Below are 12,884 nucleotides of genomic sequence, written 5' to 3'. Positions count from 1 at the left end.
GACAATAGAGCAGCAATGTGCCCTTGTGGGCAAGAAGGCCAGTGGTATCCTGAAAAGGAATTTGGAAAATCATTGCCAGCACGGCAAAGGAGGTGATCCTGCCCCTCTGCTCAGCCCTGGTGAGGCATATCTGGAGTGATGTCTAGTTCCAGGGAGACAATAAAGCCCTGGAGTGGGTCCATTAGAGGGGAACAAAGATGATGAAGGGACTGGAGCATCACCCTCCTCTTTTGTGAGGAAGGGCTGAGGGAGCTGGGCCTGTTCAGTGTCAAGAAGACTGAGAGAGGACCTCATCCTTGTCTATCAGTATCTTAAGGGAGAATATCAGAGATCCAGGCTCTGCTCAGTGGTGCTGAACAACAGGACAAGGCACACTGGGCAGAACCTGATGCACAGGAAGTTCTACCAGAACATGAGGAAGAAGTTCTTTACTGTGCAGGTGATCGTGCTCTGTAACAGGTTGCCCAGAGAGGTTGTGGAGTCTCCCTGACTGGAGATACACAGGAACCCTCTGGACACAATCCTGTGCCTTGTGCTCTGGGATGGCCCTGCCCACTGTGGCCCCTTCCAACCTTACCCATTCTGTGACCCCGTGATCTTCCAGAGAGACAAATCACATAGGAATGACAGTGCTCCATCTGTCTGATTCAGACTAGTCACAGAATCATCACAAACATCCATCATGCCCAAAGGTTAACATTTTTTGGTTCTCTTAGTGAGGCACTAAGAGAGAGTCAGGAGTTAGGAGACTACCATAACATATAACTGGAACAAGGCAAAACTCCTGCTGGACATCCACTTAAAGCCATTCTACAGACAGATTTGGGAACAAGCTGGAGAGGTGTCCATTGCAAAAGTTACCACAATGAAAAGCATCATTCTGGGAGCTAGTTTCCATATTGTGACATGATTTCACAATATTTTTGTTGAGTTTTCATGATAACTTATAATCTTATATATGCAGATGCTAATTTCTGTAGTCTTCAAGCCTTGGCAGCTCTGAGGTTCTTCTACTGCATCAGATGAGAGAGTAAGCTGAGCAGGGTTAATGTTAAGATTGTCAAGGTAATAAAATGGATACAGAAAACCAAAGCCTCTTGTCTGTTCTTATGAGAAATACCTATTTCCAATAAATTTTTTTCATTTTAATGTAGCTAGGAGAGATTTCTTGATGTTTTTCATTAGTAAGGAACATTTTAGGATTTTAATTTAAGTGTATTGTACTAACAAGAGCACTTAATTTTCTTTCATGATTTTCTTCTTTGCCATGGAAGGCAGCAATTTTACATGTTCTAAGAAGTCAAATAATAGTGCATCCTGCCTCTCCTTAAAATCTAGGAGACAAAAATCTCTAATTTCAGTTTGAAACAGTCAAGAGAGTTAAAAAAATGAAATTTACTTATTGATTGATTGATTTGTAGGAGACAGATGAACCTAGATTCTCTGCTTTACTATTCTTTTCTTCTTGGTGCCCTATGCTCAAATTCATTCACTTTCCCTCATAGCTGACTCAGAAATGTGAACTCTGAATGTGGACTCAATGTAACTTATTTTTATTCACCAGCTGGGACACAAGCAAGGTAATAAGACAAGCTCTTTCTTCATCAATTGTCTTTCCTGTATCAGAGGTTGTACCTTTTGTGTATAGAAGGTCAAACTGAAAATTACTTACAGAATGTAGGAGTTTATTTTTTAGAACATCAAAATGAGTACACAAGATTGAATCAAAGGTCTGTCTAACCCCAGAGGGCCAGAAGAAGTGAATAATTGATGGGGAGAGAATAGTGACAGAGCAGGCATATCATGACAACTCACCCCAGTATATCCTGTTTTCTACAGAGCTACACACACTGCACATTGGTAATTTATATTAAATAAATCCTTGAATGCTACAAAATTCTTGTATTTCAATGCCAACTTGTCCAAGCAAACCTCTCTTGCTTTTTATGCTTATTCAAGCACTTAATACTCCATGGGCAAAGATTTCAAGGTTTAAATGTACGTTGCATGAAGGACTAGTGTTTCTTGGTTTCTTTGCATCTGAATCTTGTAATTATTTTTTGCTGTCTCTCTCAAAAAATGGAGCTCATGACCTTCACCATAAGAGTCTGGAATACCTTTGCCTTGTGCCCACTGATGAAAAGATCTACTAACCATTTGCTTACTTAGAGCTGCAGTGTAAGAGAAATAGGGACTTAAACTTCAGCAAATCCTATTTAAACCAGAGGCTGAACTGTCTCCATTAATAAATGATGATTTGGGGGAAGATAAAACAACTACTAGAAAATCAATATTTAGTTATTATCCAAGGATACAGGCTGTTTCTATCTATTTTCACATGAAATTACATAGTAATACATTCAGCATTTTGCTGATTGGCTTTTCACCAGCAAATCATTTCTTATAAAAAGCAAGCAATAGCCCAGCTATCAGCATGAGGCAGGCATCATGCATCTCATTATCTGAGACACAAGAATCTAACAGGGAAATACTGCTGCTTCCAAATCATTCCTCTGCTGTCTGTATTTAGTAGTGTTGCTGTGAATATGCTTGTGGTGCTTTTGAAGGGTGTTGGGCTGACATCAAGAGACGGCTGAAAACAGAACTTGTCATCTGCACCCCCAGAAGACAAGGAAGATCAGGAAGAGCAGTGACAGTAGGCACATGTCAGTCAGACTGATGCTACATGCTACTGATTATATGCCATTTTTCATAATCCAGGTTTCTCTGTGCCTTTCAGTAGGACTTTTGATTGCAGAAGTGAAGGTATAGGATGTGTGCTCATCCCCTCAAACCTCAAGGAGACATATGGCAGGTTTGAAGTAGGTGGTAGAAGCAGGACAAGGTTTATTCACTTGGATGTCTGGTCTTATGAATTATGGATGTTTGTTAATTCTGAATTATGACCTTTTTTGAGTGTTGTATGAAAGGAAAGAAGATCAGCACTCCCCTTGAAAAGGATGGAAGAGGCCGTTGTGGCCTGTGCAAAATGCATACAGTTAAGGCATGCCACCTACTTTGTGGCATCTAACCATGTTTAACCCAAAGAACAGCATAAGCTGGTTAGGTTGGATATAGGGAAAGGTTATTCTCCCATAGGGTTGTTGGGCACTGCAACAGCTCCCCAGGGCAGTGGTCGCAGCACCAAGCCTGGCAGAGTTCAAGAAGCTTTTGGACAATGCTCTCCGGCACAGGGTGTGACTCTTGGGGTGTCCTGTGCAGGGCCAGGAGTTGGAATCAATGATCCTTATGGGTCTCTTCCATCTCAGAATATTCTGTGATTCCGTGACAAGGCAAAAGGCAAGTATTTAAAGTTGCTGCCTGTCCAAATTCCCTGGTGGTTGTTAAAAAATATTTTGGACTATTGAATTGCATAAACATGTCTATTCCAGCACTTGAGGTATAGACACAAATGCACAGAACCCTTACTGTAGGTTACAGAAGACTTCAAGATGCTGTTGTCAGGTGTGCAGCCAGAACTGACTCGGGGTTTCTTTGCAGTACAGGTAAAATTCCGGTTTCAGATGTGATCTGGTAAAATTCCTTTCCGCCTTCTTCTTGCAGGCTTTACCCTCCTTCCCACAATGGGGACCAGAGCTGTGCCCCATTGCCCTGCACTCCCCTGCCTGGCTCTGAGTCCATGCTGTGGGAAGGAAAGCAGCAGGTACTCCTGGCCAGAGTGGGCTCTAAGAACAGGAGGGAAGGTGCCAAAAGAGCTTCTGGTGAGCACAGAAGCCCTGCATCCATCCATCCATCCATCCATCCATCCATCCATCCATCCATCCATCCATCCATCCATCCCTTCTGGAGTCTCCCTAGGGAGTGCACATGGGAGTTTGGAGTGCAGCAGCAGTGGGAAGGCCGGACAGATTAAGGCTCCTCAGTGCAGGGCTCTGTACCGCACTATGGGCTCCTTCAACATTTCAGATCTTTTTGGGGGTTTATTCACTTCCCGTGTGCACCAAACAGGATGCTAGCTAGCTCATTAATATTCTGCTGTGCTGTGGCTGGATCCTGAAGCTCTCATTCTCATTCTCTTTCTCATTCTCATGCAACTCTGCTGCATTGCATGAGACAAGCAGCGTAAGCAACAGCTGCTTAGCTCAAACCACATTATGAAACTTGTAGGCATAAAATGATTAACATAATTTCTAAAATCTAAAGAAAAGTTAGCCATGGCTAATTTCCCCAGGTGCTCTAGAAATGCCTTTTTCTTGTTTAGGAGGTATATAGGTCAGTCTAGTGTTATCAGTAACTAGCATTTAATGAGAAAGCTAATGCTTTCTCTGCTTCAGTCATCAGTTTTTCTAAAACTGACTATTGTCAGAAATCTGGGTTGTTTTTTTAAAAGGTATATAAATATACTATCAAGTAGCACAATATACAGTACAGATGTGCAATCTCTGTCCTCATATTTCATCAGGAGCCTCTTTCACTCCTCCTGCATGTAGCACTTGTTCTCTCATTTACTAATTCTTTAAGGACTGACCTGACATTTTACAGTTTATCATGATTCAAGAGCAGAGCACAGCCAAACTGTTTCAAAAGCACACAGAAGCACAGTTTGCACCTCAGGCCCTCCAATCCTTCTTTGACAGTGTGTATTGAACCAGACTGGGAAAATGATCTGAAATATTCCAGTGCCACATATATTTGAGTAAAAAAGGAGCAGAAAAAGACAACAGTGAGGGAGGAGAGAGCTGCCCTTTCCTAAGCACTGGATAAAGTGTACTGACACACACCTTAATCAGTGTGGGGATGGTCTGGCTTGGTGTTATGGGCATAGTTCATAATGAATTTCTGATTTCTCTGCCCAGTGTCTGGAAGGTCTGTTACCTGTGATAAAGACTCCAGCACTGCTAGGTTGGAAGTCACACAGGGCTCCCTACCTACCTGCAGTCCTGCCTGTAAGGAGTAAAAAAACCCCATGAAGTGCATTAGAGATGCTTTCCTTCTGTTAGAGATGCTTAGCAAAATATTTCTGTAGAAAAATGAAAACAGTCACCATCTTCTGCAGCAGCACAAAAGGACAAATCAATTCCAATGATACAGAAGGCAGTGTGGCTCCCCATGGACTTTCTGTTCTCAGAAACAGTAAGAAACTTGAAGCAACCAGTCAGCAACAATCAAAGACAATGAAGCAAACACTTCTTGAAAGGATTTATTAAACAGTACTGTCACATTATATGATCATGGTCTTGTCTAGCATGCTTTGTTATCCACTTATTCAATATTTACAAATGTTTGATCTGGCGTGATGGGGAGCTTTCCTTCCTTTATTTTTAAGGTTTTATGGAGTAAATGGAGTAAATAATTAAATATCTGTGCATGGAAAAGGGCAAAAAATCAAGACACTGAGCAAGTTAAATGATGAAAAAAAAACAAAACAGGTTTGGAATGGATCCCATGTAATTTTCATTTATTCAATGAGCTGAAATAATTATCTTGCAAGACATTACAGACTCAGTATACAATGCTGCTCAAGAATGACATTGTATTTATAGTGAGCTAGGAAGTATTGTGAGACAGAAATTAGACACATTCTCTTCAAAGCTTGACAAAGGTTAAATTTTGTCAGCGTGTCCTGGCAAAAGAGAAAAATAAATGTATGGAACTTATGCAAAAGAGATTTTGCCATTAAGATAAATGTTTTACCATTAAGGTAAATGGTTATTATCTGCCACATACTGGTACCATTTCTCCAAAGCAGTAAACAATATGCTATATGCTATTTCTGATAGGAAAAACACTTATTTAAATGGTGCATCTCCAAAAACAAAGTTGTATTCATTTACACTTATTTTTAATTAGAATTTTTTGCAAGATTTAATCTTAATTTTTTATCATTGATTATATGAGACCACAGTTTCAAAATGCTGTCCCAGGATCTGCTAAGGTTGCCCAAAGAGGTGTTGAAGAAGTCCACTATTAACAGAGAGAACAGCATTCTTCAGTCTCAGATAATAAAAGCAAAATACAATGGACAAAAACATTTGATTAAAATATCAAAGTTACCAGTAGCTATGAATGAAACTGGATTAAAGGCATATAATGTCTAGGAAGAACTGATTAAAATAGCAGATTGTAAATCCATTGAAAGACGAATTTCTTGCACAGATCTGTGACTGCAGCTGCAGAAGGACTAAAGGACACGGATACAGCCTGTGACAGGCACACAGAAGCATCAGGGGAGGTAAAAATGCAAACAGCCGGGGGCTGGGGCTGAGCAGAAAGTGCCACTGACAAGAGAAAACTTCTGAGGAAGTGAAAACCAGCTTTTTTTACTAAGACTTCTGAAACCTTTCCAAGTTCTCAAAAGCAAATGGCAAAACTTTCTAAAACATCTAAAATTACTTTTTAAAATTAAAAATTATGAACTATCTTTCTGTGGCATTTTGGTTTTTCCTTGTTCCAGTAATATGTTATGGTAGATTCCTAACCTTATTTTGGTATCAGAAATATGGAATTCTACCAGAATATGGAATTACTGGGAAAGTTGTCTGGTTTTGTTTTGAAAACCTGTAGGAAGACTTTCCATTTTCCTCTGAGAGTCAGATGAGAGTAAAGCAAAGGGATAACAAGAGCTGGCTACAGTAGAAATGCATTTATTAGACAGAAGGAGGACTAGAATAAAATTGTGTTAAGTGTATATGCTTTATAGGGGAAAGACCAAAAGTAAAGAAAGTGTGGAAAGAGATTCACTGCTTATCAAGCTGGGAGGAAGATAAAATGTGAAAACAATTGAGTGTCTGAAAGATTAGAGTATTGTCAATATTAAGAATGTGGATTAAAAAGATTAGCATAATTGACACTAATTTCACATTGTGTAAATTTGGAGTGTAAAGAATTTCAAGAGGCTATAAATGGTAAACCAGTGCTCTTAAAAGACAAAACATTGTCTTCCTGCCTATGTTTACTTTTCAAATAGGTTACATCAAGACATTTTCAGTGAAAAACTGAGATTTTGATTAAAGCAATTTTTATAGGCTGAGGCCATTTTCTATTAAAAGAAAAAAATCAAATTTTCACTGAAAACAATCTTGGGCTTTCATTATTTACAATGAAAATTATAGAGCCTCTTCAGAAAAAGAGACATATTCTGATGCAGATACCTTTGGATATCCTAGAAAGAGGCCTGCAAGTGTATTCATGATGAAATAGCAAAGACAGGAATTGAGAGAAATGAAAGCAGCCTTGGAAAGGACATCTGTGGAAACAAAGAAAAATGAGTGTTTTAAAAAAATATTTATGCTAGGCTGATTCAAATCACATTGTGAGGCTGGTGAGTCATGAAAAGCAAGAAAATAATAGGATGAAACAGAGGGCTGCCTTGCGAGATGGCTGAAGCTCGTACCCTCCACCACCCTTCCCAAAGTGATGTCCCTCAGCTTCTGGGTGACAAGGTGAGAAGGAGCCATCCCCTAGCGAGGGGCAAGCTGAGCTGTCCTCCAAAGCTGTGCTGAGGCAGAAGAGGCAACTAATGCAGGGCATTGCATGCATGTGAGCTGCCCATTTGCTCGCATCTGTTTGCCGTAATAAGCGAGCGGTGAGCGCTGGGTCCATGTACCCAACGGCAGGAGCTGAAAGGACAGCACTGAGAGAAAGATTTGCAGTTAAATTGCCTGAGCAGACTAAACACAGAAAGAACATTTTAAATTAGCTGGGTTCAAATGTCGGCTCACTTCAGAAATTAGAATTAATCTGATCTATCGCTGTCTCGCACATCTGTCAGCATGAGAAAATCACTAACTGGCAAGGAAATGGAACTGGCTGTCTGCTCTGGTCCAGAGCAGCAGAGCCATCAGATTTCAGGAAGGTTTTTACTTCTCTTATGGAGGGAAACTAGGGGGAAAAAGGAAATTAACTTTAAAGAGGAAACTCCTCTACCGTAATGATAAGAAAGGGAACTCAAATAGCATAGAGAGAGAATATAAACATTATTAATAAGAATAGTCATCATTTACATCAAATAATTACATTCTTGTAACTGCTGCCTGTGGATTAATCCCTGGGAATACAAACATGGAATTACTCATTATATAGTCCATATAGTCATTGCTAATTCATGCTTCTTTATTTTGACCAAGAACATTTATTTTCTTTATTTTCTTCAAGAACATTTCCCAGTGAAGGCATGGGTCAGGGTAAGGAGAGCCCATGGTGCCCAGCTCCAGCGTGAATCACAGGGTTCATAGTTTATTCCTACCCTGTGTCAGACTGAGGGCACATATCTCAAGAATGGCCAGAAGTACAGCACCATGGGAATACTGCTGTTTTTTCCTCTTGCTGCTGTCTGGGATGTGAACTGTTCTATTAAGTAAGGCTATGTCAAAGACTTCCATGTCAGCCCCAGGTAACTTCTTGTCTGATTCCCAAATCCAGCTGTGAGCTCAACAAGGAGCCTTCAAAAGCTGTTTCCCTTTTTCTAACAAAAAAGAACCTCTCAGAAAATGAGGCTGATGTGTGCTGGGCTGTCAGCAGGCTTCCTGGGGAGTGACACACTGCTAGCAGTCGGTCGGCCAGACGGTCACTCTGGACACAAGCAGGAGATTATTTCTTTCCTTTATTTGTCTGAAGCTAACTTGCTGCTCAGCTCTTAATTGCTCAGTGGAAAAAAGGTATGCAAGGCTCTTTTTCCCTTTCATCACAGGTAGATCAGATATATCCTGTGGTGTCTAAGCAGATGAGGAGGAAACAAAAGTGTCTGCTGGCCTGAATCCCCTTGGGGTTTTTGGCCAGGGTACAGATAGTGATGCTGGTAGGGAGTAAACTTGTGCCAAGTCCATGTGAAACGGCACAGAGGTCTAACTTCAGACATAGTACAGATTATTGGACTTCATGACTTTAAAGGTCTTTTCCAATCTAAATTATCTATATACCAGCCTGGGAGTAGCAGCAATTCCCTTCCCTCGTCTTTGTGAACTATTTTTCTAACTCCCCACTCATTCCTCAAGAAGCAAAGGGAAGAAGTCATTGCTGCTGAGGTGCATCCAACCAGAGAGCCAGACCAAGAGGAGTGGGACCATCCAACATGTGAGGTGTGCAACCAGGATAGACCAATCCAGTTTTTATAAAAGACCAATGTATTTAATTTATTCTTCTTGCCTTCCCCTCTGCAGTATGTGCTTACAGAAAGTTATCAATGAAAGAACAGTGGCTCCAATTACAGCCTGTTTCCCAACTTGTTCCAGGGTAATACTCAGACTGAAACAAGTGGCAAAGCTGTAGCTTCCCCTCAGTCTTTAAAGAATCCATCTTTTCTGACATTCAGACTAAATATAAACTGCAATCCAGGACAATTTGGTGATAGTAGCTGATTGTCTGTCTTCAAGTGATTTTTAGCCACTGTGTTGCATTATCACTATTTTGTATCTTGTGGCATGGAGTTAATTCTACATTATCCATGGTATTTGGGGAGAGAACAATGAGATTTGTATAGGACAAAGCAAAGCAAAAGGACATCTCTATATCAGGCTTGTGCACCAAGAAGAGAAAAGAAAGGTCAGCAGCTCTGTCGTGTATTCAGACTCCAGCAGGGGCTGATGAGAGCTGGCACACACATAAAACCTTGTGCAGTATTATGCCAAAGTATCGGTTTCCGGAAGGACAAAGATAATTCACCGGAGACCTTTACCAGTTGACTGTTTTCCTTTCTCCTTCCATAGCCAATCGCAGGATGCTCATCCTTTAGCCTCCTCCCTCTTTCCCTGGTACCTCCAGCCACGATTCCGCACGATGAGCAGCAGGTGCTCATTGTGGCTCCAGCCGGGACGCCATGCCTGGGTGCTTGTCCCCAGTTCCATGCTCTGGGGCTGCCAACAGGAGGAAACCACCTGGGGTGAGGGATCCCCCCAGCAGAGCTGACATCTTTATTCAGCATTGGTCATTTCCCCAGTCTCGTTCCTGGAGCATGGCGCATAACATTTTTGCTGTCCAGGAAGATCATGCTGTGTTCAGCATATGCCCTGGATCTTTACCAGTGACTTCTAGAAACAAGAAATCTTGTAAAATATTCAATATTATCATGGTTAATGATAATTAACTATGATAATATTGAATAGCCTGAGTTATAGCAATATAAACATGCAATGTTGGCTAAATTTATTTTCCAGTTTACATTAAAATCCAAACTAGCAGCTTTTTAATTTCTGTTAACTTTCAACTAACATAAAAATAATTAAATTTTTATTGTGCCCTGTTCATGAAAAATGAAAGTGCATAGTTTATGTACCAGTACTTTCAAAGCAAGCTTTCTCCAGAAGTGAACATTTGTAACTGAAGAGTTTAAATTTACAGAACTGATCTACAGCAATAACTAATCCAAGTACTTTAAAGGATGAAAAATTGCAGGGAAGAATTTGTCATCAGTAAACCTGGATGACTAAGCTACTAAGAATCTTGATTGTCATGTTCCCTAATGAGAAAATGACTCGTTTGTGGAACAAGTCCTTCATTACAGATTATTTCTCCAGCTGTGGTATTTTCTGCCTGCACTGCAGTCAGCTGTGGTCAGAATACTGTGGTGCCACAGCCCCAAATTGCTTTGTGCAGAGACATACTAACTACTAGTTCTGAGGTGACATTACTTTTTAACAGTGAAAAAAACCTCAGATTGGTTAACAATGCATTTTATGGTTGATTCAGAAACTATTGCCATGGTCTCCAGTTGCTACTTTTTAAAATTAGCAAGGTACAATTATCTCAAATACCATATACTAAATCACAAGAAAATTATACAAATTAGAAGTACATTAGTTGAGAGGGTGGTTTGTTAGCCATAAACATTCAAATTGATAATACTTAAGCTCTAATTGTTAACTTATGTGTTTCAATTCCCTTTATTATTGTGCTTTAACACGTTGATTTTGTCACCTCTGGGTGTTTGTTTTCTCTCCAGGGATGATTAATAATTTACGCCAATCATGATACATAAGCCTTGAAAGGTTCACAGCTTTATATGAGCATGTGAGATTTAGAGGCACATTTAATGCTAATACAAATTATCAGCACATTATTCCCTCACAGCTTGCTACTCTCTACCTTTCTCAGCTACGCATATTTCTAGAAGAATCTCTTCTAGCTCAATCTCTTGGTCATACAGTCACTCAGTGTCACTAGGATTTCATCTCTAACTGCAAACAAGAAAACAAGATTATTTTTTCTTTAACTCTAGTGATTTTTAAAAATTTTTCTTGATTATGCCAATTGTTATTTTTCTATAAAAAGAAGTTATTAATTCAAGGTGAAGAATTTGTAAAGGACAAGCTTTAAATGCAGGCAACAGTGCATCCCCAGAGATGATTCACTGTAACTTGAATGGGAACTAAGAACCTGACTGCTGAGAAAGTTAATGGATTCATGCAGCCTGAGAATGGCCACAGACCCAAGGAAAGGCTTTTCATAGACTACAGAAAAGTGAATAAATGGCCCATCCTTAATTACTGAAGTCCTCAGAAGCAGTAGTGCCAAGGAGAATGTGAATCAGTCCACAATTTTGAAAAAACAAGCAAACAAACCCAAAAACCCCCACCAACCAAAGCCACCTCCACACCAAAATCTCCAAACCTGCTTTTCTTCTTTGGATCAGGTTAGTCCAGTAGCAGACCTCTGGAATAAGAGGTAGAATTTAACCAGGAAACACCATAAGAACACTTAAAAACAGCATAAGAAACACATGGCTGGACACACTTAGGGGGCTGGTTTGGGTATTGACACAGGAGCACAGTAAAATGAGGACATTGTTGAAAAAATGTAACTGGTGACAAATGCCTTGTGCTGCTTGAGCAGGAGCACTCAAGGGATTCACATAAGAAAAATTGTATCAGAGATCTCTGGGACACTCAAAAAATAAAGGCAAATGAAAAAAATAACAGTGTTGTTTTAAAATTTATTTTATGCTTAAAACCCCAAACACTGTTCATAAGAAGATTTCTTAGTTGGAAAAATAATGAATCAAAAATGGTATTGAGTTGTAGAAGTTAAGGATGCAACTGTGCTACAAATACTCTCCAGGAAATAGGTTTACAAGGCTTATCTCAATGCAAAGAAGCACTTTCATTTACATAAGTGTATATGGCCCCTCAGACATTGCCTCTGGACACATTTTTCAGGTGTGTGAAAGCAGTAACCAAAGTTATACTTGGTCTATTTTGTTCCCTTGAGTATGTGGATTTGCTGACCACTCTGTTCTGTCTGTAGGGGTTTTTCCTAAGTCTTGGGGGAAAAAAATTAAACATATAAGAAGCTCAGAGCACTGATGAAAATGAAAAACTTCAGTGTCTCCTGGTGATAAATATGGAAAGAGCAGAAATGAGCAGATGGCACACTGTACACCATCATCCTTGCAGAGTATATACATATATTAAAAATATCCTTATCTCCGTAACAAAATTAAACCGGTAGCGTAACTCAAATATCCTCTCCCCTAAAGATTATCTTGTTTGTTGATCCTGCAGAAACTCAGAAGCTCTCTTCAGAAACAGACTGGGAATTTTTTTTAAAGTACATTATATTTTTAAATGATTAGGTGGATCACAATTTTCTTTCAGATTTAGACAACAGTTAATTTATGCTACTAATGCAATGCAAAGATAAACCAAGTTAGCTTCAGCTGTTTACCAGTTAACTCTATCAATGTAATTAATCAACACTTTAATTCATGTGCTTAAATGGATAGAATTTTATGGTTTTACCTAATTTTCTAGTCGTTGTGAAGTCTGTTATAAAGTTATTATATTCGTTTCACATTCATCTTAGCTTGGTTTATCAGTAATAGGAAATGGAACAGTGAAGCAATCTGACTTAAAATGAAGCAAAATTTCTCCACTCTAGCTACAGTTTCAATAGGACAAACACTATCTAAAAAAGCAGTTAGGCAGCTAAAA

General features: G+C 39.7%; 1 non-coding gene across 1 annotated transcript; it reads left to right on the top strand.

The window, feature by feature from the left end:
- Positions 1-2,916: 2,916 nt before the first annotated feature.
- LOC131557340 (U6atac minor spliceosomal RNA) lies at positions 2,917-3,041 on the top strand. The gene has a single exon (XR_009274736.1). It is a non-coding gene; the product is annotated as a U6atac minor spliceosomal RNA (small nuclear RNA).
- The last annotated feature ends 9,843 nt before the right edge of the window (positions 3,042-12,884 follow it).

The sequence above is a fragment of the Ammospiza caudacuta genome, chromosome 4 (genome assembly GCF_027887145.1).
Source record: "Ammospiza caudacuta isolate bAmmCau1 chromosome 4, bAmmCau1.pri, whole genome shotgun sequence".
NCBI lineage: Eukaryota > Metazoa > Chordata > Aves > Passeriformes > Passerellidae > Ammospiza > Ammospiza caudacuta.
Note: the sequence above shows the minus strand (reverse complement) of the source record. Positions and strands in the feature narration are given on the sequence as shown.